Source organism: Protopterus annectens, chromosome 5.part0 (assembly GCF_019279795.1).
Source record: "Protopterus annectens isolate FY-2018-M chromosome 5.part0, PAN1.0, whole genome shotgun sequence".
NCBI classification, from domain to species: Eukaryota; Metazoa; Chordata; order Ceratodontiformes; family Protopteridae; genus Protopterus; species Protopterus annectens.
In genome coordinates, this window is record NC_056735.1 from 21,786,324 (window position 1) to 21,812,663 (window position 26,340).

Here is a 26,340-nt window from a genome sequence, read left to right on the forward strand (position 1 = left end):
AAACACTCATAAGACAATCACAGTCATGGACAGATACATACCCCCAGATAACAGTGTTAAAACACTACAAAATATTGTGTGCTGGGCCTCCTCAAATCCCTTGTAAACCCATAATATTGTGAGATTTTAATATAGACTGGCAAACTGTACAGTCTAAAAATCCAGCCAATAATATATATCTGTGCAAGTTCACCCAACTTATAATGACACCAGCTAGGTATAACAAAGCCACAGCCAGACCTTCAACTGGATCCTAACATCTTCTCCAAATAAAATATCATCCCATGGAACTTTATCAGACAGACTAAGTGATCACTGATCAGTTTATCATAATGTACCAAAGAAACAGCCTCAAAACACATCATTACAGCCAGGAAAGAAAACGTACTACTTATCATGAAGACACTTTTATTATACACTATGTCTCCTTAGTTGGGAGTCTTCCCACAGATGTTGCTGTCTCTGAGTTCAATAAAATCTTCCTTGGTGTTTAAAACACAGTAGCCCCCCCCCTTAGAATGAAAAGTGTCAAAGCCAATCCTGCCCCATGGTTCTCCTTAACAATTAAACAACTCATGAAACAAAGAGTCAAAACATGGAAAGTTTGGACAGAATAAAGGTGTTTATGAGATTATTTACTGCAAAGAGCAGAGTCTCCTCTGCTTCCAACAATTAATATGTGAAGGACAAGGGCTAAAGCTTTAACTCCATCACCACTACTGTCAATATTGAAATATGCAAGAGAACCATCAGCAAAGGGTGTGGCTCCCAGCATTGATGCTTGTTAAAATATAAAGGCCAGTTAGCTGTAGGGTTACATGGTTATTGTACAACACTGCCTTAGGTAGTAGTCATCTAGACAACCAAGAATCTTAACAAAGCAACCGATCGCCAAATATAAGAAAACCTATTATTCAACCAACCAAAACATACACACTAATAATCCAAAAATGTTCTGGGCCTGAGTCAATAAATTGTTAAATCCAGGACAAGCTACATAGACAACACCAAACCCAAAGAAACAAATGGTACCATAGAAAACCAATTCAATACCCACTTTAAATAGCAGTGCAGTCATTAGCCTGCCAGCTGACTCATCAAGCTCTTAATGTTCCTAATTACATAGCGACCTCTTAAACACAGTACAAGCACAGAAATGGAAAAATGATTTCTCTACCTTCTTGTCAGCCAATATTGGTGTCCCATAAGGATCTATACCAGATGCCATACTTTTCCACATATTCAGCAATGACCTCTGCAGTGCTACAGAAAATGCTACCTTAGTTCAACACATTGAGGAGTCAGCCCTAATCTCCTCTGCCAGATCTCTCTTTATAAACTCCATGATCTTGCATAACAGTCATTCTCAACTTAAAATACAGCTAAATAATTCAAAACTACTTTTAAACTCTAAAAATACATTTGTTCTCTTTATTTCAACACATATCTACCAAAACAACACTATTCACTTTTGTTTCTATCAGCCACACCGTGATAGAACAAGTAAACTTCATAAAATTAGTTCCTATCATCACAGATGACTGTTTGATATCTAACCACCATGTATCACATGTGGTTAAAAAAAAAATCATCAGAAACTAGGTACATTATCAAGATTAAAAACATACCTCACTGACATAACTAGAAGATGCATAGCCTCTGTTTCCTTACTGACATCTCTCCTCTATGCTGCCCCAATCTTCACTAACCTTCAAGTCTCATGACAGTCCACACTTGAGCAATGTTACAATAAAATAGCCAAATTTGCAATAAGCTACAACAATAGAAAATACCACTGCCTAGCCCTCAGAGAATTAAACTAGCTAGAACTGCCACATTACCTAGTTCTTTCTCAGCTGACAAGTACATAGGTGTCTCTATAAGCCAGAAAATTGCCAGGCCATTAACAATTTAATGCAACACTACTCCCCAATAGAATTTTATCATCTACAGAAAAATCAGTAATTGCAATAATCAAATAATCTAATATTGAGGGTAACTTTCTACTGTAGCTGAAAATTAGAACCACATCTCACTACCAGTGAAATCCATTAAGAACGCAAACTCATTTAAAACAGAACTAAAACTTCACCTACCAAATCAATAGATATGCATCTATATATCTCCAGGATAAACTCCACTGTTGTCTTCAGCTCGCCATATCAGCAAACCATTTTTCTTCATTCAGAATCTTATACCCAAGAGCAGTTTTTACCAATATCTGAATAGTTTTACTTGCATCTCTCATTCATATACATAGTTTTGTCACACCGCTCACCTGTATACTTCTAATATAAACCTCATAATAGCTATATAATTCCTTTTTATCTACTTTATACTCTACATTCTAACTATAATATTAACATTTTCATCTCAGTTTCTTTGAATTTTTAAGCAATTATCACGACTGTTTGACAAACCCAGTAATATGCATCTTCCTTTGCTCAGTGTTCATCATCTACTAATACATAAGTATCTTTTATACAGTAATAGTCATTTTATTTCTTATTACTGTAATCTTATTAGCAAATGTATGTGTAATTGTTTATGTATATTATGTAAAGTCTGTTCATGTTTATTACTGAATGTGTGCTTAAAAATGATTCTAATAAGTTGAAGCATTTCTTCCCAGGCCTCCATTGAAAGGAGATTTTTGGCTAAACCCAGTCGGGAAAACCTGGTAAAAAAAAAGCATAATAAATAAATATCCACACCAAAACCTATAGGCTCAACATACAAATAAGCATTCATTGCATATTCTGTGTTTATACACTTAACAACAGGACTCTAAGGAAAGTTATGCTGATTACCATGCAGATCTTCCAACATTCTGATTTAAAATGTTTTTATTGTTTTGCCAATGCAAAGAATTAGCTACCTGTAACTACCTTTAATATGGCATTCTTTCCCTTGCATAACATACTTACAAACTGTACACTTTCAATAACTCTGCATGCCCTTGTTAGATAATTGTTTGCAGCCACAATGGACAGCAAATTTCTCTTGTTTCTCTAGAAAAAAACATAACCCTACTGTGCAAATATATTTTTAATGTTCTCTTCACACATGAAAGTTCTCCACTTACTGGGCACAAAAATCATATAAAATACTGGTGAACAAACTGAAAGAAAGAAAATTAGAAAGAAAATTACAATTTTTCACACTGTTCCTTTTCCTTGTGTGACCTGCCTTTCTCATCTGTACTGGAACAATATATTGTCCAACACCCTTACCTTGTGCAGCCTGGGGTGCTTTCTTATATTATTGCACTAAGTGCATATGGGCAACTGGAAGAGGTCTCAAGTTTAATTAAACAATGTAAGGTTTTGTAGTTAGAACAACACAAAGAATAGAGGTTAGAAATGAGTGGTCAGGAATGTGAAGTGGTAAAATAAGTTAGGGTTTTGGGACAAACATTGGTTATAATCTATCTTTTAAGTTCCATATACACGACATTAAGGTTAAAGCCATAAACAAGATTGGATTAATCTTTGGTACAATAGATTCAAGGAACCCAAAGGTCTTAGATATCCTGTGGGATTCATGAGCAATCATGTAGGTTTTGTGTGAAGCCTACATGATGTTTACATGTTAGCGTGATGAGCAGCAGAGCTAATTGCTTATGCTTTCATCTCATCATGCTAACACAAATACAAGCAAGTTTTTGTGGCTAGAAACAATGTTGGTGGCCCAGAAAATGTGTTGAGCAGCACAAGCACACACAGTAAACAAACAAGCTTAGCTATGGGCAAACCTGAGTGTGCTCGTTAGAACAGCACAAAGAACTACATAAGGCAAATAATGCATGCTGTACACGGGCAGGGAAAGTATACAGAGTGTACTGTGCACATAAATCAAACATATGAATATGGTCATAAGAAAGATAGGAGGGGAAATGGCAAGGGCAACTACAGCACATAAGTTACAATACATGGATTAGGAGACAGGGAAAGTGTACTGAGGACAATGTGCACAGAAATCAGAGAGTTACAATACATGGATTAGGAGACAGGGAAAGTGTACTGAGGACAATGTGCACAGAAATCAGGGAGTTACAATACATGGATTAGGAGACAGGGAAAGTGTACTGAGGACAATGTGCACAGAAATCAGAGAGTTACAATACATGGATTAGGAGACAGGGAAAGTGTACTGAGGACAATGTGCACAGAAATCAGAGAGTTACAATACATGGATTAGGAGACAGGGAAAGTGTACTGAGGACAATGTGCACAGAAATCAGGGAGTTACAATACATGGATTAGGAGACAGGAAAAGTGTACTGAGGACAATGTGCACAGAAATCAGGGAGTTACAATACATGGATTAGGAGACAGGGAAAGAGTACTGAGGACAATGTGCACAGAAATCAGGGAGTTACAATACATGGATTAGGAGACAGGGAAAGAGTACTGAGGACAATGTGCACAGAAATCAGGGAGTTACAATACATGGATTAGGAGACAGGGAAAGTGTAGAGGACAATGTGCGCAGAAATCAGACGTGTATTCAGAAATATATAAGAGGGGTGGGTAAATGTTCAAATTCTAGTAAGATAATTGATCTGAAGGTGCTTACATCACAAACACAAATTTGTGATAATAAAATTTTGCAGTACATGTGTCATAATAATTAATGGTGGACACACGTCCTGAGCAAATGTAGCTAAATAAAAGCAGACATTACATTATAGGATGTGACACAAATGAACACTGTAACAGATGAGAATTTCATGAGATATTATGTCACTGACATGCTCAGTTGAGATGGCAGTTCAGAAGGACAGTACATTCATTATGGTATATTTGTACAGCATGCATTTTGTCAATATAACATGATGAAAAACAGAAATGGCTCAGAAGTCACAATCTCCTTTTGTAAGAATCAAGCCCATCCCATCAATGTTAACTGTGCACTCCACAGAAATAGGCTTAACACATGTCCAAGGAGGATTACCCTTGAAGGGCATTATGCACTTCAATATTCTAATGGTTAACCATCTCATATGTAGGTGCGTGTGGTGTTACAAATGTGGGAGCAGAGTGTGACATACATAATACCCTTACATAAGGTACGCCTGTCTGATACACTTACTCTGCAGCGAGATAAGACCAGATTCAAACACTACACTATGATGCAGTGTATTCCCCAGAGCTGTGTATTGTCGGCATCTGCCACAGGAGGTAGCAATGAGTATTGTGACAAACTAATGAAATTAATATGTGAATTAAGAAAGGATCCCTGATAATGAATGTCATATCAGCATGTCAGACTGATGGTAATTAAATGAGTATTCTGATGTGCACACAGTTGTGATCAGTCCTATATCAATGTTCCATGGTTAAGGAATGTTTCTCTGCATGTCTGTAAACATACCATCCAAGAACGGGAGCACACTCATGTACACCACAGTACTCAATGTATGTGCCAAAGTAGGATTCTCACCATGACATTGGCAGAATAAATGTCTACTGCCATGCAGTCCAAAGCTACATTCACATGTCTTCATGCAACATATCAATGGATTAAATTGATGTGATGTAGTGGTTGTTGTGTGAGGTCAGTATGTTCACACAAAATGAATCCCTATGCTAAAAATGTACAGAAGCTGTACATCTCCTTCAATTAACAATATGGCTATTAATCATATTCACCACAGTAGAACTGTTATCACAGCTGTTGATCTCCACCATTGTGAAGTCATTCAATCAGCTGTACTTTTTTGACAGTACTTTTATCTGCTAAAATGGATGGGGGAGGCTTCTGTCACTCTGTATGTACAAAATATAATTGAGGGGATGTCTTTCCCACAGCACAATTAAAGATACAAATGGTTATAGTCACTCAGTGCTGGTTTAGAACACCTGCCTCAGCACTGAGGAAAACAACACCATAGTGGGATCAATGAATGTGCCATGGTATAAGTGCATCGAAAATTGTCATATGTGTGGTTATGTAAAAGCATTGCATCATGTGCATGAATCAAAAAATATATGCCCCTGTAATTACTTAAACTGAATCTTTATGTCAAACAACATTACCTGATGCTAGGTATTCCCAAACACACATGTAGCCTCATACTGTTGTCACTGTGATGGTAGAACAGCAATCAGGTACAATATGGATATGATCCTGTATTGGACCACATGCTTTACTTAGGCGACAACATACATTACATTGTCTCATGTCCTCAGTCAATACAGCCTTTCCAAAGAAAACAGCCAATGTGGGTGACAACACTGGTAATATCATGTACACTGACTGCAAGTAGTGGCACCAAGATTTGAATGATATAGCTAACATTACAGGCTAATCAATGTTTGCTAAAAATGCAAGTGCAGCTATAGATTTATTTGCCAACTGTGACACTGCATATTTCAATAGATGACATCACCACTGTGTATTATGGTAATGCTTCCACTAAAAAGTGGTTGCATAGCACAAACAAGCACACTGTATAGATATACCTCTTATATGTACCTGCAGCTTGCTCTGGACAGTACAAGGAAGAAATTAGAAGTTATGTACTCACCATAACGTTCCATCTGAGTAGGTGTATTCATTTGTCTGCAACCTGTGGGTTATGGATCCGATATCGGATCCGAACCGGCATGGTTTTCCAGCTATGGATCCAAGCTCTCAGCTCCTCCCCTCACCCATAATGCCCTGCTCTACCCTCATGACCTCAGATCGAGTTTGCCAAAGCAACAATACCCTAAAAAGGGTAACAAGGAATATGCAGGAAACTGAAAGGCCAGGGGATAGGAGGATGGTTGCAGACAAATGAATACACCTACTCAGATGGAACGTTATGGTGAGTACATAACTTCTAAATCTGAAGTAGGATATTCATTTGTCTGCAACCTGTGGGACAGAGTCCCCAGCTACCTGAATCTTGGGCGCCATCATGGAAGGATATTCCGAGCACCGCTGAGCCAAAGGATGCTCTACCCTAGATGCAAGATCCAACTTATAGTGAGAAATAAATGTATGAGATGAAGCCCACGTGGCTGCTGCACAAATATCATCTAGAGGAATCCTAGCCTTGAAGGCTGCCGAGGTAGATACTGACCGGGTTGAATGGGCATGAACACCCCGCGGGCCTTCCTGACGCTTGATAAGCCAATAAAATGCACTGTGAAATCCAGCGGGACAGAGAAACTTTAGAAATTGGCTTGCCCAAATTGAATTTTGCAAAGGAAATAAACAGCTGGTCGGATTGCCTATGACCAGCTGTCCTGTTGAGATAAAATCTCAGTTGCCTGTGAACATCTAGTGAGTGTAGCTTATATTCACCTTTGTTTTCATACTTAGGAAGAAAACAGGGAGGTTAATGGATTGATTGATGTTTGCTTCAGAAGCGATTTTAGGAAGGAAGGACGGGTTGGTCCTGAGGGAGACACGGTCCGGATGAAATACCAAGTAAGGAGGTTTAGCTGATAAAGCTTGAAGTTCAGAAACTCTCTTGGCTGATGTAATGGCTACCAAAAGGCTGTCTTGTAGGACAAAAATTTGAGATCCACGGCTCGAAAGGGGGAGCGGTCAAGGCCTGTAGGACCAAAGAAAGGTCCCAAGGAGGAACTGCTTGTTTTATAGGGGGCCTGAGAAGGAAAGTACCTTTAAGAAATGTTTTACACAATTTGGCTGACATAAGAGGATTAGAATCTTGACCAATGTGATAGTGAGAAATTGCCGCCAGTTGAACTTTGACTGTGGAACTGCTGGCACCATCATTAAAGAGAGAGGTTAGAAAATCAAGCACTACAGGGAGAGGAACCGTGAAGGGATTCAGGCCTTGCCGCTCCGCCCACACAGAGAAACGTTTCCATTTGCTTCGGTAAACCTTTCTAGTGGATGGTTTATGAGCCGCCACCAAAATAGCCTTTACCGTGAAGAAATACCGAGTCCTTATCAAGAGTGGAACTGGAGCAGCCAAGCGGTCAGCTTCAGGTTGTCCAGGTTCGGAGGAGGAATGCAGGATGGATGGGATATCAGATCCGGGATGGGATCTAGAATCCAAGGAGGATTCACCGAGTGAGACCTTAGGAAGGGGAACCAGATCTGTCGAGGCCAGAATGGAGCAATGAGAATCATTCTGCAACCCACCCGAGAAGCTTTCTGAAGAACTTGCAGCATCAGAGGCAAGGGTGGATAGGCATACAGAAGACCGGGTGGCCAAGCATGCACCAGAGCGTCTCTTGGGTACCTCCGGGAGGAGGTATTAGAGCGAAAAAACTGTCGCACTTGGTGTTTGAGGGAGAAGCAAAAAGATCGCATGAAGGGGTTCCCCACCGTGCGAATATGCGTTCCGCTACTTGACAATTGAGAGACCACTCGTAAGGGGTCAAAATGGTGCGACTGAGCTTGTCCGCTAGGATGTTGGACCGACCCGGAATGTGCGCTATGAGAAAGCGATTGGTGGAGATTGCCCATTCCCAAACTCTCATGGCCTCTCGACAAAGAGGGTAAGACCTTGTTCCCCCTTGCTTGTTGATGTACCAGACAACAGACATATTGTCCGATTGAATCGCAATTGTTCCCTGGCAAGAGGAAGAAGTGCTATAGCCGAAGCCATGGACCCTAGAGCCCTCAGGACCAACTCCGCTGGAACAGAATTTGAATGGAGAATGGCCCGCACCTGGAGCTGCAGATTTAGAACTCTGTCCGCAGTGAGAAAGGCTCGTAAACTCCTTGTGTCTAGTCTGGCCCCTATGAAATCTAAGAGCTGTGTGGGCGCCAGGTTGGACTTTTTTGTATTTATTGTGATGCCCAGAAATGGAGCAAGATGGAGAAAGGAGTCTCGCCAAGAGAAGTAGATGCCTTGTTGGGGCGGTAAGGAGCCAGTCGTCCAGGTAGGGAAAGACCTGCACCCCTGAAGCCTCAGGTGGGCCGCTACCACTGCTAGTACTTTGGTAAACACCCTGGGGCTGTGGTGAGACCAAAGGGAAGGACCCGAACTGGTAGTGACTGGCTCCCAGCCGGAAGCGGAGAAACCTCCTGGAGCGCCTGTCCATCAGGATGTGGTAGTACGCGTCCTTGAGATCTATCGAGCACATCCAGTGATTTTCTCCCAGAAGGGGGAGAATAGATTGCAGAGTGACCATTCTGTATTTTTCTTTTGGGACTGCCAGATTCAAGACAGAGGTCTAGGATTGGTCTTAGTTTCCCCGTCTTTTTTGGCACTAAAAAGAATCTGGAGTAGAACCCTGATCCGATCTGGTCTGGGGGAACGGGCTGGATGGCTCTTTTCTTTAGCAGATGGCCAATTTCTGCCAAAGCGGCCTCCCGTTGACCGGGTGGGACGTCTGGGAGGGACTTTAACTTTGGAAGGTGAAGGAAAGGAATGCGATATCCCCTGGATATGATTTGGAGAACCCAGCGGTCCGATGTTATGGACTCCCATGCCGCTAGGTGCCCCGAAAAACGCCCCCCGACTGCCTCCAGAGTAGAGCAGTCGGGCAACCCCTCAGGGTTGCTGCGCGGGCCGTTCAGAGAAAGGTTCCCTGGACCCGAAGTTTCTGGGAGCCCCTCTGCCTCTAGGGCAGCGTCCTCCCTGTCCTCCTCTGCCACGGAAGGACTGGTTGTCCGGAGCAGGCTGGGACTGCTGCGATTTCGAACCACATCTTCTCCTGACCCTTTTGGTTCCTAGAATAGGGCCTCTGGGGTGCAGAGAAGCGGGTTCCGACGGCAGACAGCGTCTTCCGTCCTTCTCGCTCTGGGTCAACGCCTGGTCTTGCCAAACAGAGCAGAACCATCAAAGGGGCGCCTTGAAGGGCTCAGAAAAATGAGTGACGGAGCCAGGCCTGACGTCTAGTGACCAGTCCTGTCCCTCAGCTCTGGCGGCCCTCCGTTGCATGGGAGAGTAGCATAGAAGTATTTGTAACTGACCTAAGAGTGGCCATTTTGGTGGAGTGCAGAACTCTGTCCTCCTCCGAAATGGACTCAGGGGATGCAGCGTATTCCTTAATAAGATCTCGCTGCATCCGAATAACATGTGCCAAATAGTTCAGCGGAACTGAACATCCGCTTCCCAAGCGGTCCATCATCCGAGACTCCTTGCTCGGTGGGTGGACTGAGGGACTCTCCTGAGCCAGTTCCCTCTTTGTGGCCAACATGGCATCTACAGGAGGCCCCTTACTCCAATGGGTCCTGTCGGAGGCGGACTAAGGATCCTATCCGGTCTTTTGGGAATTGGCTCCACGGTGTCCGGTTCCTTCCACGCCCTGGTGGTAATAAGGTCCACCAGGGGACACCCAAGAGGTAGACGGGCCCGTTTGAATGCCTCCAAGAACACGGACTGCCCGAGGAAGACTTGGGGCAGACCACCCCGAGCATTTCCATGATGTCTCCGAAGGAGACATCCTCGGGGGTGACCGTGGGGAGCCTTCCCCTTCCTCCAAGTCCGTGTCTTCAGTGAGAGACTCGGAGTCAATGTGCCTCCAGGGCCTCCTCTGGGGCTGTCAGAGGAGTCCTCAGCAGCAATTTGCTCCATGGGAGCAACTTGGGGCACAGAAACGGGCTGTCCCAGGGCCGGATGGTGGAAGCCTGGCCCAGTGCAGAGGGAAAGTGCCGGGGTCCGGAGACCTCAACAGAGCCCTCTCCACTACATCAAAGGCCGGAGCACCAAAGGATCCGACAATCGGCTCCCCTCGATCCGAAGAGTGGATCGTCGGATCCGGACAGTGCGCCCGACACAGACGGCGCCAAGGAGCACTGATCCCCGGATCCGGCTCGGATCCAGGCTCCGAGATCGGGTCCGACGCGGCAGGGTCGGGTCCGGTACCAAGTACTATCGGCTCCGACCTTCCCCGCTGCTCGGGCTCAGTTGCTCGAACCCGGATATAGGCTTAAAGGGTGTTGAGCTCCCCGGAGGCAAGAGCACTCCATCTGCATCTGGGCCTGGATGAACCTTCTCATCATCCGGTCCAGATCAGCATCAGAAAGGCTATGGGTAGATCTCGAGAGGCTACGGTAGGCCTGGAGTGCCTCCTCGATAGCCTCCTCCTCCTCAGGACCCGGTGAGAAGCACACAGGGGACCGGAGCCGAAGGAGGGAGGACAGCGGGCAGGCGGGCCAGCTTGCTAGCTGGCGGGCCGAAACAGAGGTCTCGGGTGCTTCTCTCCGGTCCTTTTAGCAGCATCTCTCCTCTCCAGAAGCGGGAGTTTGAGTCCCGGAGCAGGAGGGTGCCACAGGGGAACAACTGCAGGTACAGAAGTCCCGAGTCCGGCGGTAAAGACCCGCCAAGACCAGCTTGGACCTCCGCTCCTCAGCTGGGGTTGAACCCTGCACAAATGGAACAACCAGATGTGAGGTGTTCAACCCCAAGACAGTGGCCATCAGCCGGTGAGAGCTTATGGCCACACTAAATATAGATTTAGGCTGGTCAGCCATAATCTATAATACCTAAAGTTACAGAAAGTAACTTAAACAACAAAACACACAGGCCTACACACACACTCAACAGCGAGGGAGGGAATAAAAATTATTTACTTTAACTTAAAATAAACTCAAAATAGTCTATATTAAAGGTTTCACACAAATTTAGTCAAAGAATGAAAAATTGGAAAGTGTACTGAGGACAATGTGCACAGAAATCAGAGAGTTACAATACATGGATTAGGAGACAGGAAAGTGTACTGAGGACAATGTGCACAGAAATCAGGGAGTTACAATACATGGATTAGGAGACAGGGAAAGTGTACTGTGGACAATGTGCACAGAAATCAGAGAGTTACAATACATGGATTAGGAGACAGGGAAAGTGTACTGAGGACAATGTGCACAGAAATCAGAGAGTTACAATACATGGATTAGGAGACAGGGAAAGTGTACCGAGGACAATGTGCACAGAAATCAGGGAGTTACAATACATGGATTAGGAGACAGGAAAAGTGTACTGAGGACAATGTGCACAGAAATCAGGAGTTACAATACATGGATTAGGAGACAGGGAAAGTGTACTGAGGACAATGTGCACAGAAATCAGGGAGTTACAATACATGGATTAGGAGACAGGGAAAGTGTACTGAGGACAATGTGCACAGAAATCAGGGAGTTACAATACATGGATTAGGAGACAGGGAAAGTGTACTGAGGACAATGTGCACAGAAATCAGACATGTATTCAGAAATATGTAAGAGGGGTGGGTAAATGTTCAAATTCTAGTAAAATAATTGATCTGAAGGTGCTTACATCACAAAGACAAATTTGCAATAATAAAATTTTGCAGTACATGTGTCATAATAATTAATGGTGGACACACTTCCTGAGCAAATATAGTTAAATAAAGGCAGACATGATATTACAGGACGTGACACAAATGAACACTGTAACAGATGGGAATTTCATGAGATATTATGTCACTGACATGCTGAGTTGAGATGACAGTTCAGAAGGACAGTACATTCATTATGGTATATTTGCACAGCGTGTATTTTGTCAATATAACATGATGGAAAACAGGAATGGCTCAGAAGTCACAATCTCCTTTTGTAAGAATCAAGCCCATCGCATCAATGTTAACTGTGCACTCCACAGAAATAGGCCTAACACATGTCCAAGGAGGATTACCCTTGAAGGGCATTATGCACTTCAGTATTCTAATGGTTAACCATCTCATATGTAGGTGTGTGTGGTGTTACAAATGTGGGAGCAGAGTGTGACATACATAATACCCTTACATAAGGTACGCCTGTCTGATACACTTACTGTGCAGCGAGATAAGAACAGATTTAAACACTACACTGTGATGCAGTGTATTCCCCAGAGCTGTGTATTGTCGGCATCTGCCACAGGAGGTAGCAATGAGTATTGTGACAAACAAATGAAATCAATATGTGAATTAAGAAAGGATCCCTGATAATGAATGTCATATCAGCATGTCAGACTGATGGTAATTAAATGAGCATTCTGATGTGCACACAGTTGTGATCAGTCCTATATCAATGTTCCGTGGTTAAGGAATGTTTCTCTGCATGTCTGTAAACATACCTCCAAGAATGGGAGCACACTCATGTACACCACAGTACTCAATGTATGTGCCAAAGTAGGATTCTCACCATGACACTGGCAGAATAAATGTCTACTGCCATGCAATCCAAAGCTACATTCACGTATTCATGCAACATATCAATGGATTAGATTGATGTAGTGGTTGCTGTGTGAGGTCAGTATGTTCACACAAAATGAATCCCTATGCTAAAAATGTACAGCAAGCTGTACATCTCCTTCAATTAACAATATAGCTATTAATCATATTCACCACAGTAGAACTGTTATCACAGCTGTTGATCTCCACCAGTGTGAAGTCATTCAATCAGCTGTACTTTATTTGACAGTACTTTTATCTGCTAAAATGGATGGGGGAGGCTTCTGCCACTCTGTATGTACAAAATATAATTGGGGGGATGTCTTTCCCACAGCACAATTAAAGATACAAATTCTTATAGTCACTCAGTGCTGGTTTATAAAACCTGCCTCAGCACGGAGGAAAACAACACCGTAGTGGGATCAATGAATGTGCCATGGTATAAGTGCATCGAAAATTGTCTAAGTGTGGTTATATGAAAGCATTACATCATGTGCAAGAATCAAAAAATATATGCCCCTGTAATTACTTAAACTGAATCTTTATGTCAAACAACATTACCTGATGCTAGGTATTCCCAAACACACCTGTAGCCTCATAATGTTGTCACTGTGATGGTAGAACAGCAATCATGTACAATATGGATATAATCCTGTATTGGACCACATGCTTTACTTAGGCAACAACATACATTACATTGTCTCACATCCTCAGTCAATACAGCCTTTCCAAAGGAAACAGCCGATGTGGGTGACAACACTGGTAACATCATGTAGACTGACTGCAAGTACTGGCACCGAGATTTGAATGCTATAGCTAACATTACAGGCTAATCAATGTTTGCTAAAAACACAAGTGCAGCTATAGATTTATTTGAAACCTGTGACACTGCATATTTCAATAGATGACATCACCACTGTGTATTATGGTAATGCTTCCACTGAAAAGTAGCTGCACAGCACAAACAAGCACACTGTATAGATATACCTCTTATATGTACCTGCAGCTTGCTCTGGACAGTACAAGGAAGAAATTAGAAGTTATGTACTCACCATAACGTTCCATCTGAGTAGGTGTATTCATTTGTCTGCAACCTGTGGGTTATGGATCCGATATCGGATCCGAACCGGCATGGTTTTCCAGCTATGGATCCAAGCTCTCAGCTTCTCGTCTCAGCCATAATGCCCTGCTCTACGCTCATGACCTCAGATCGAGTTTGCCAAAGCAACAATACCCTAAAAGGGTAACAAGGAATATGCAGGAAACTGAAAGGCCAGGGGATAGGAGGAGGGATGGTTGCAGACAATGAATACACCTACTCAGATGGAACGTTATGGTGAGTACATAACTTCTAAATCTGAAGTAGGATATTCATTTGTCTGCAACCTGTGGGACAGAGTCCCCAGCTACCTGAATCTTGGGCGCCATCATGGAAGGATATTCCGGAGCACCGGAGCCAAAGGATGCTCTACCCTAGATGCAAGATCCAACTTATAGTGAGAAATAAATGTATGAGATGAAGCCCACGTGGCTGCTGCACAAATATCATCTAGAGGAATCCTAGCCTTGAAGGCTGCCGAGGTAGATACTGACCGGGTTGAATGGGCATGAACACCCCCGGCCTTCCTGACGCTTGATAAGCCAATAAAATGCACTGTGAAATCCAGCGGGACAGAGAAACTTTAGAAATTGGCTTGCCCAAATTGAATTTTGCAAAGGAAATAAACAGCTGGTCGGATTGCCTATGACCAGCTGTCCTGTTGAGATAAAATCTCAGTTGCCTGTGAACATCTAGTGAGTGTAGCTTATATTCACCTTTGTTTTCATACTTAGGAAGAAAACAGGAGGTTAATGGATTGATTGATGTTTGCTTCAGAAGCGATTTTAGGAAGGAAGGACGGGTTGGTCCTGAGGGAGACACGGTCCGGATGAAATACCAAGTAAGGAGGTTTAGCTGATAAAGCTTGAAGTTCAGAAACTCTCTTGGCTGATGTAATGGCTACCAAAAGGCTGTCTTGTAGGACAAAATTTGAGATCCACCGTGCTGGCTCGAAAGGGGAGCGGTCAAGGCCTGTAGGACCAAAGAAAGGTCCCAAGGAGGAACTGCTTGTTTTATAGGGGCCTGAGAAGGAAAGTACCTTTAAGAAATGTTTTACACAATTTGGCTGACATAAGAGGATTAGAATCTTGACCAATGTGATAGTGAGAAATTGCCGCCAGTTGAACTTTGACTGTGGAACTGCTGGCACCATCATTAAAGAGAGAGGTTAGAAAATCAAGCACTACAGGGAGAGGAACCGTGAAGGATTCAGGCCTTGCCGCTCCGCCCACACAGAGAAACGTTTCCATTTGCTTCGTAAACCTTTCTAGTGGATGGTTTATGAGCCGCCACCAAAATAGCCTTTACCGTGAAGAAATACCGAGTCCTTATCAAGAGTGGAACTGGAGCAGCCAAGCGGTCAGCTTCAGGTTGTCCAGGTTCGGAGGAGGAATGCAGGATGGATGGGATATCAGATCCGGGATGGGATCTAGAATCCAAGGAGGATTCACCGAGTGAGACCTTAGGAAGGGGAACCAGATCTGTCGAGGCCAGAATGGAGCAATGAGAATCATTCTGCAACCCACCCGAGAAGCTTTCTGAAGAACTTGCAGCATCAGAGGCAAGGGTGGATAGGCATACAGAAGACCGGGTGGCCAAGCATGCACCAGAGCTCTTGGGGTACCTCCGGAGGAGGTATTAGAGCGAAAAACTGTCGACTTGGTGTTTGAGGGAGAAGCAAAAAGATCGCATGAAGGGTTCCCCACCGTGCGAATATGTTCCGCTACTTGACAATTGAGAGACCACTCGTAAGGGGTCAAAATGGTGCGACTGAGCTTGTCCGCTAGGATGTTGGACCGACCCGGAATGTGCGTTGCTATGAGAAAGCGATTGGTGGAGATTGCCCATTCCCAAACTCTCATGGCCTCTCGACAAAGAGGGTAAGACCTTGTTCCCCCTTGCTTGTTGATGTACCAGACAACAGACATATTGTCCGATTGAATCGCAATTGTTCCCTGGCAAGAGGAAGAAGTGCTATAGCCGAAGCCATGGACCCTAGAGCCCTCAGGACCAACTCCGCTGGAACAGAATTTGAATGGAGAATGGCCCGCACCTGGAGCTGCAGATTTAGAACTCTGTCCGCAGTGAGAAAGGCTCGTAAACTCCTTGTGTCTAGTCTGGCCCCTATGAAATCTAAGAGCTGTGTGGGCGCCAGGTTGGACTTTGTATTTATTGTGATGCCCAGAAATGGAGCAAGATGGAGAAAGGAGTCTGCCAAGAGAAGTAGATGCCTTGTTGGGCGGTAAGGAGCCAGTCGTCCAGGTAGGGAAAGACCTGCACCCCTGAAGCCTCAGGTGGACCGGTACCACTGCTAGTACTTTGGTAGACATCCTGGGGACTGTGGTGAGACCAAAGGGAAGGACCCGGAACTGGTAGTGACTGGCTCCCAGCCGGAAGCGGAGAAACCTCCTGGAGCGCCTGTCCATCAGGATGTGGTAGTACGCGTCCTTGAGATCTATCGAGCACATCCAGTGATTTTCTCCCAGAAGGGGGAGAACAGATTGCAGAGTGACCATTCGGAATTTTTCTTTGGGGACTGCCAGATTCAAGAGAGAGGTCTAGGATTGGTGTTAGTTCCCCTTTTGGCACTAAAAAGAATCTGGAGTAGAACCCTGATCCGATCTGGTCTGGGGGAACGGGCTGGATGGCTCTTTTCTTTAGCAGATGGCCAATTTCTGCCAAAGCGGCCTCCCGTTGACCGGGTGGGACGTCTGGGAGGGACTTTAACTTTGGAAGGTGAAGGAAAGGAATGCGATATCCCCTGGATATGATTTGGAGAACCCAGCAGTCCGATGTTATGGACTCCCATGCCGCTAGGTGCCCAACGCCCCGACTGCCTCCAGAGTAGAGCAGTCGGGCAACCTCAGGGTTGCTGCGCGAGCCGTTCAGAGAAAGGTTCCCTGGACCCGAAGTTTCTGGGAGCCCCTCTGCCTCTAGGGCCTCCCTGTCCTCCTCTGCCACGGAAGGACTGGTTGTCCGGAGCAGGCTGGGACTGCTGCGATTTCGAACCACATCTTCTTCTGACCCTTTTGGTTCCTAGAATAGGGCCTCTGGGGTGCAGAGAAGCGGATTCGGCGCGGACAGACAGCGTCTTCCGTCCTTCTCGCCTGGGTCAACGCCTCGCATGACGGTCTTGCCAAACAGAGCAGAACCATCAAAGGCGTTCGCAACGGCGCCTTGAAGGGCTCAGAAAAATCGAGGACGGAGCCAGGCCTGACGTCTAGTGACCAGTCCTGTCCCGCAGCTCTAGCGGCGCCTCCGCTGCATGGGAGAGTAGCCGCATAGAAGTATTTGTAACTGACCTAAGAGTGGCCATTTTGGTGGAGTGCAGAACTCTGTCCTCCTCCGAAATGGACTCAGGGATGCAGCGTATTCCTTAATAAGATCTCGCTGCATCCGAATAACATGTGCCAAATAGTTCAGCGCCCTTACCGAGAAGGTCGCCGAACTGAACATCCGCTTCCCAAGCGGTCCATCATCCGAGACTCCTTGCTCGGTGGGTGGACTGAGGGACTCTCCTGAGCCAGTTCCCTCTTTGTGGCCGCCGTCAACATGGCATCTACAGGAGGCCCCTTACTCCAATGGGTCCTGTCGGAGGGCGGACTAAGGATCCTATCCGGTCTTTTGGGAATTGGCTCCACGGTGTCCGGTTCCTTCCACGCCCTGGTGGTAATAAGGTCCACCAGGGGTCGGCAGGGGACACCCAAGAGGTAGACGGGCCCGTTTGAATGCCTCCAAGAACACGGACTCGTCCGAGGAAGACTTGGGGCAGACCACCCCCTAACGGAGCATTTCCATGATGTCTCCAAGGAGACATCCTCGGGGTGACCGTGGGAGCCTTCCCCTTCCTCCAAGTCCGTGTCTTCAGTGAGAGACTCGGGAGTCAATGTGCCTCCTTTTGCACGTATGCTTGAGGGCCTCCTCTGGGGGCTGTCAGAGGAGTCCTCAGCAGCAATTTGCTCCATGGGAGCAACTTGGGGCACAAGCGGGCTGTCCCAGGGGCCGGATGGTGGAAGCCTGGCCCAGTGCAGAGGGAGCGGACGGAGCGGCAAGTGCCGGGGTCCGAGACCCTCAACAGAGCCCTCTCCACTACATCAAAGGCGAAGGAGCCGACCTCGACCAAAGGATCCGACAATCGGCTCCCTCGGATCCGAAGAGTGGATCGAGCCGGCGCGGCACTCGGATCCGGGGACAGTGCGCTCCGACACAGACGGCGCCAAGGAGCACTGATCCCCGGATCCGGCTCGGATCCAGGCTCCGAGATCGGGTCCGACGCACTCGAGGGCAGGGTCGGGTCCGTACCAAGTACTATCGGCTCCGACCTTCCCCGCTCCGGCTGCTCGGCTCCAGTTGCTCCGAACCCGGATAGCGGGTCGGAGAAGGAGCAATAGGCTTAAAAGGGTGTTGAGCTCCCCGGAGGGGAGGCAAACACTCCCATCTGCATCTGGGCCTGGATGAACCTTCTCATCATCCGGTCCAGATCAGCATCAGAAAGGCTATGGGTAGATCTCGAAGAGGCTACCGAGGTAGGCCTGGAGTGCCTCCTCGATAGCCTCGACGGAGATCGGGTCTCCTCCTCCTCAGGACCCGGTGAGAAGCACACAGGGGACCGGAGCCGAAGGAGGAGACCGAACCGACGGAGCCGGGAGAAGCCGCTTGGCTGGCGGGCCGAAACAGAGGTCTCGGCCCGCTTGTGGTGCTTCTCCTCCGGTCCTTTAGCAGCATCCCTCTCCTCTCCAGGCGGGAGTTTGAGTCCCGGAGCAGGAGGGGTGCCACAGGGGAACAACTGCAGGTACAGAAGTCCCGAAGGAGCGGAGGCCGGAGCCGAGTCCGGCGGTAAAGACCCGCCAAGACCAGCTTGGACCTCCGCTCCTCAGTGCCCTGGGGTTGAACCCTGCACAAATGGAACAACCAGATGTGAGGTGTTCAACCCCAAGACACTAACACACCGAGTGTGGCCATCAGCCGGTGAGAGCTTATGGCCACACTCGAGCTTTGAAAATATAGATTTAGGCTGGTCAGCCATAATCTATAATACCTAAAGTTACAGAAAGTAACTTAAACAACAAAAACACACAGGCCTACACACACACTCTACGCAACAGCGAGGGGAGGGAATAAAAATTATTTACTTTAACTTAAAATAAACTCAAAATAGTCTATATTAAAGGGAAACCTAATACTTTCACACAAATTTAGTCAAAGAATGAAAAAATTCTCTATTTTTAAACAAGAAAAGAGTTCACTTAGCTGAGAGCTATGTACCCACATCCAGTTACCAGCGCGGCAAACAAGATCTGAGGTCATGAGGGTAGAGCAGGGCATTATGGGTGAGGGGAGGAGCTGAGAGCTTGGATCCATAGCTGGAAAACCATGCCGGTTCGGATCCGATATCGGATCCATAACCCACAGGTTGCAGACAAATGAATATCCTACTTCAGATCATATACTCACAGATGACTGTCTTTCCTGTATTCAAACTCCATACCTGTGTTCTGAAACAATCTACACAAAAGTGTATTATATGTACATTGCACAGGAGAAGTCAGACTGCATGTGAGGCACACTGTATCTTGGAAAGGAGACATCATACAAAGGAGATGTGTGTGTGTGTGCACAAATTACTTCGACAGCTATGTGGAATTGTAAATGTTATCCATACTAAGAGGTCTAAGATACTCCTGCATTCATTTACATTCATACACACAGTGAAGAGAGTCTCATTGCTGTATTTGAACTCCCTACCTATTGGCTGACACAATCTACACACAAGTGTATTATATGCACACATCACAGGAAAGGTGTGACTTTAATGTTGTGAGAGTGAATTACTGAAATGATGATCTCATTAATGTGTTGCAGACAATATACATTTGTGGACAGACTGAAAAGGGGATGTGGGTTTGATCCACCATCCCATACAAGTTGATTTTTTATGAGATTTGAATACCCCAACTATCTAGTTATACAATCTTGAGAACACAGTACTTAACAAACGTGCTACTGCAGAAATTAGACTTTTATAGTGTGAGATTGCACTTTGTGGAGGATGATGTAAGCATCGTGTTGCAGAGACTATGATGCTGGGAGAAGGGTCTGACGCTGATGTGGACTCACCCTGCAGTGTAAAATTGTATCAGGGCTACTACTGTATTGAGACCCACAGCAGTTAGTCATATTTACACTACTTTATATACACACAAGTTGATTGCTGTGAGATTAAACCCCCCAACATATGTATTTACACAATCTAGAGAACACAGTATTTAATGCAATCAACACTGCAGGAAGTCTGACTTTTACACTATGAGAGTATACTTTATAGAGGATGATGTAAGTGTGGTTCAGAGAAGATGATGCTGGGAGAAGGGTCCAACATTAATGTGGGCTTAGCCTACAGTATAAAAGTAATTCCAGGCTACTACTTTATTGAGGCCAGCAGTAGTTAAGGTTTATTTACACAGTTCCAATCACACACATATGCACAAGTTGACTGCTGTAAGATTAAAACCCCATACCTATCTAGCTATGCCAACTAGAGAATGCAGTGCTTCACACAAGTGCCACCACAGAAGTCTAACTTTTATAAGTGAGAGTGTACTTTATAGAAGATGACATTAGTGTGGAGCTGCAGAGATGATGTTGGGAGAAGGGTCTGACATTGATGTAAACTCACCTTGCAGTGCAAAAATAATTGCAGGCTATTACTTTATTAAAGCCAGCAGCAGTTAAGGTCATATTAATACAACTCCATACACACAGACAAATTGACTGCAATGAGATTAAAACTCCCTACCTATTAACTGACACAGTCTAGGGACACGGTACTTAATGCAAGCACCACAGCAGAAGTCTGATTTTTATTTTGTGACAGTGCAGTGTGGATAGTATTAGCTTCTTATTTTGTGTCACAGAAGATATATGTTCAAGGTTTTGTGCAAATCAATATTTGTTGATATGATGGAGTAACTACAATGTTGTGCTCAAGAATACATATGTACTGCTGACTTACGTCAGCTATGCTGTCATTAATGTATATTGCAGAACTGAGAGTGACACATAGAGATCTGTCTTGTGTAGATGAGGCACACCTACATTTAAAAGACAAAATGGAAAATGAATCATTCATGGATCATCAGATTATGATTATGGGATGCAAACCTTAATGAATGGTTCTGATATTAGCAGTGGTATGGGCTCTGGTATGGGCAATATGGACTGTCAATGCCAAGCAGTGCTTAATGTTCCAATACAGGATGGATAAAAAATGATGATTTGTGTGTCAGTGCTGCAGTGCACTGACACTTACAACTGTCCAGAATGAAGTGGTCAATTAAGCACACAGTTCACTGCATTTCACAAGTACATTAAATTATTGCCATGTAATGAAGTAATATAATCCAGTAGCAATATTTATTTCTGTTCCAAATCTCTTCCTAAAGTGCAATGCTGAGAAACATATTTATGCATATGTTGGCAAAGTGTTAGCACATGCGTGATCATATGCCAATGTGTTGAACTGGGACTGTGAAGTACCATTGTTTAGTTGTGTTCAGTGGTGCTCCCTGCCGAACTCTGCACAAATAAACAGACAGGAGATGTTGTGTTTCACTTACAGCAGATCTGTTTTATCTTAACATGTTACTCCCCATGTTGTATTACACCCTTCCATGTTAGCTCCAAAGCTAAATTCAAAAATAAAATGTCATACTTGCCTTCTTTATTTGCACGATGGTAAGCTGTGAGCAAACAGAAAAAGGAAAAAGTGAAAAAACTTTAATGTGGTTTGGCTTCTATAGTGCAAACATGTTTATTGGTGATGTGAGGCTGTCAGCACTCTGGCCAGTACTTAGTGAAGAAAATCCTCATGCCACCCTAGCTTTCTCTGTGGCACAAGGTGCAAGCTCACTGAGCTAAATGAAAAAGCAAAGTCGAAGCAGGGTTTGACTCCAGTATGTTCTTTTTACAAATAGAGTCAGAATATGATTATCATAGTAACTTTTTATTATGATTTTATGAATACCTAGCAATGATTTTTATAATTATGTTGTGTGGTCAATCTGCATGAGTGATAGCTACTGAAATAATCTTTTGTACCTAATACATATGAGACATACTTCAAGAGAAATCACAAGTTAGCTGGGTGTACAATGCAGTGTAAGGCAAACACTCACTGCATTTAGCAATAACACCTGAAATGCCATTTAGCATCACATACTACAGTTGCTCATTGCCAGAACTCATATAAATGCTGAGGACTGCAACTGATCAAACAGAAGTGGCTTAGACAGATACATAGTCAACTAATTCACAGGAAAGACACTTATAAAAACAAAGACACTTATAAAAACAATCAACAAGATTTTCACCTAAAGCTGCATTTCAACTGTTGTCATGATGAAAATTTAAGTTTACAGACGTGATCACTATCTCTACACCCACCCAAAGAAATCTTACTTCACACACGTCAATCTCACACTTTGAATTGACAGTAATAACGTATTCAGCCAATGGAAGATTTATGTTTTATTCTTCAGCGATGTAATTGCAGCCTGAAAATGCCATAATATGACATTTACATCCATCACTCTAATGACTAGTCAACAGTACCTTGAGAGAGAAGGAGTGAAGATGGAGACACATATGAAAGGGTGGTGTTATGAGCTATTAATGCACATCTTTATGGTGTGTCCTCAGTATTCATCAGTCATGTTCTGTATCAGAAACTGATTACTTTGGGGGTGTGTCCTCAGTATACATCTGTCATGTTCTGCATCGGTAACTAGCTTTGGGAGTGTGTCCTCAGTATACATCTGTCATGTTCTGTATCAGTAACTGATGGCTGTGGGGGTGTGTCCTCAGTATACATCAGTCATGCTCTGTATCAGTAACTGATGGCTGTGGGGGTGTGTCCTCAGTATACATCTGTCATGTTCTGTATCAGTAACTGATGGCTGTGGGGGTGTGGGTCCTCAGTTTACATATGTGATGTTCTGTATCAGTAACTGATGGCTGTGGGGGTGTGTCCTCAGTATACATCCGTAATGTTCTGTCAGTAACTGATGGCTGTGGGGGGGTGTCCTCAGTATACATCTGTAATGTTGTGGGTCAGTAACTGATGGCTGTAGGGGGTGTGTCCTCAGTATTCATCTGTCATGTTCTGTGTCAGAAACTGATACCTTTGGGGGGTGTGTCCTCAGTTTACATCTGTAATGTTCTGTATCAGTAATTGATGGTTGTGTCCTCAGTATTCATCTGTCATGTTCTGTATCAGTAACTGATGGCTGTGGGGGTGTGTCCTCAGTATTCATCAGTCATGCTCTGTATCAGTAACTGATGGCTGTAGGGGTCTTAAAAAGTTCATGTTCCTCAAAGTTCCACATTGAAAGAGTCTGTCACACATTCAGTGTTAGAAATTTTTTAAGTGAAATCCATGGTAAATAAAAATTAATCATATTAATTCATTAAAGGATCTTCTTTATAAGTAAAATCAGCATATTTAAACTATCCTATGACCTTCCTAGTTGACATTGTTAGTAAACCATTAGTATGTGTTCCACATTATGAATGCAAGTGTTACTCATTTTGGCGATGGAAGGTTGAGAGCTATGGTGGGGGGGTGTCCTCAGAATTCAGCTGTTATATTCTGTATCAGTAACTGATGGCTGTGGGGTGTGTCCTCAGTATACATCTGCAATGTTCTGTCTATATCAGTAACTGATGGCTGTAGGGGGTGTGTCCTCAGTATTCATCTGTCATGTTCTGTCAGAAACTGATAGCTTTTGGGGTGTGTGTGTCCTCAGTTTACATCTGTAATGTTCTGCATCAATAATTGATAGCTGTGGGGGTGTGTCCTCAGTATTCATCTGTCATGTTCTGTATCAGTAACAGATAGCTTTGGGGGGGGTGTCCTCAGTATTCATCTGTCATATTCTGTATTAGTAATTGATGGCTGTAGGGGGTGTGTCCTCAATATTCATCTGTCATGTTCTGTATCGGTAAGTGATTGCTGTGGGAGGTGTGTCCTCCGTATTCATCAGTCATGTTCTGTATTAGTAAGTGATGGTTCTGTGGATCAAGAAGCTGCAGGAAAGGCAAAACCTGATGAAGACATGAGTACTGCAAGTGACGGCAACAACTGACCAGGTTTTGCCATAGAACATTAACAGCCATTCACTGTCACTCGGCATTGGTGTGCAATGCCAAACTTCTTGCAAAGGCAGAGGACAAAAAGTGACTGCTTTCTTACTGGCCATTTCTGGTTGTGTGTAATTCTATTTTTTAACCAGATCAAATGTGTGAAAAAAGGTTTGATCAGAAAGTGGTGAAATGGGAGGAGGGGCAGGCAGAGGGGAGGACACAGAAGAAATAATACAGGAGTTTGCAGGAAAGTAATGGAAGAGAACCATAGCTATCCACTTCTTTGCAACAGAAATGTAGCCAATATCTGCTGAATTTGGAATTTCATCACACTAAGGGTAAGTGACAACAATTGAATGATGTTGTACAGCCAATTGTACTAAATCAAATGAGTCAACAAGACACATAGGTAAAGTGGAGAGCTATGTATGGGCCATTATTTTGTTGTGAGACATGTGCCCATTATTTACTTTTTTTTTTACTTTCAAAGAGAGAAGACTCTTGGGGAAGGTGCTTAGGAATGCAAGGGTCAGGTAAGAAGGTTAGGTGAGGAAGCAGGTACAGACATACAGGACAAATAAGAGACAATGATGGTGATGGACACAAGAGTTTGGGGGTTCCCTTGATTGGGGATAGGTATGGGACATTAGCGGCACACCCATGAAAAGCCTGAAAGCATTGAAAATCTAGTACTCATCCTCAGAACTGTCGTCACCTTCTCCTGTCTCAGTTTCCTGTGTCAGTACTCAACGTGACATCATCTTGGCAATGTGACTGAGCACCTTTTCAACATGGCTGATTTGGGCACTGAGGCCTCTTTCCATTATACTCTCCACCAGCCCTGTTAGCTCTTGACAGATGCCAAAATCTCCACCTCCGCTAATACTACTCCTGGAGGGTACCAGTGCACCAGCTGCCGAAGCAGAGCTACCTGATGTGGATGAGGCATGTAGGACAGGGGCTGTGCAGGCATTGCTGACAGCTTGGGACCATGAAGTGTTGGATGTTTGCTGTTGTTGCTGCAGCCTGTGAAGGGATGGTGGACTGATCTGCAGTGGTCAGTCTACTTCTCTTTCTGCATGTCAGTTTTTGTAAGCAGAAATGTATGACTACAGAACATTTTTAAGCCACATATAAAATATCCCCCATGGAAAAAAAAAAGAAATAGAGACAAGGGGTAGGTGAGACAGAAAAAGGCAAAAAAGAGAGCAAAGTAGATTTATGGCATATCACGACTCTCTAATTTTAGAAAAGATAGTTATGATTATCCAGTCTGTACACCTTTCCCAAATCCTGGTATGATAGAAAGGTCTTACTCTGTTGTACCATTAATCAATTACACTGCTAGAGTATCAGAGATACAACTATTTATTACAGTATTGACATATTGCATACAATTACAATACTTATTAGGCTTACAGTAAGGGATCTATATTAGAAAACCGAAAGTTTTCTTCAGCGAACGCTCACGAGTGAAAACTCCTTCTTGTGGGGAGCTGCACCTCTGCTAACTATGTATTCCAACTCCGAGATCGCACTACAGTGAGAAAAGGGCAAATATCCCACTCCTCACTGTACCACTGCCCCACAAACACCCTTTCGATGTCCAGCGTTTTATCTCATGTGAGCGTTCGCTGAAGAAAACTTTCGGTTTTCTAATATAGACCCACAGTAAGACCTGATGCATATGTTCCCCAAGCCTCTCTGAATTGATTTAACCTCTCCTGGTGCATCTCCTGGTTCACTGCAATGTCTTCAGCAGTTGTACAACAAAGGAGAAGAGAAGAACAGATGTGAAAACATATTGAACAACAGTCTTGGCTGTCTACTGCATTCTATATCATTTAATACTGATGGGTCAGTATACTTACACAACTGAAGGACGTAAATAGTCTTAAACTCATCCTCCCATCAACTAAGGATGTCCTTCTTGCAAAGTTTCAGGTCACTATAGTGGTGATGACAATTCTCTGCAGTGTGTAGGATGACAGTTGCACTGGAGACAGCCTAGGC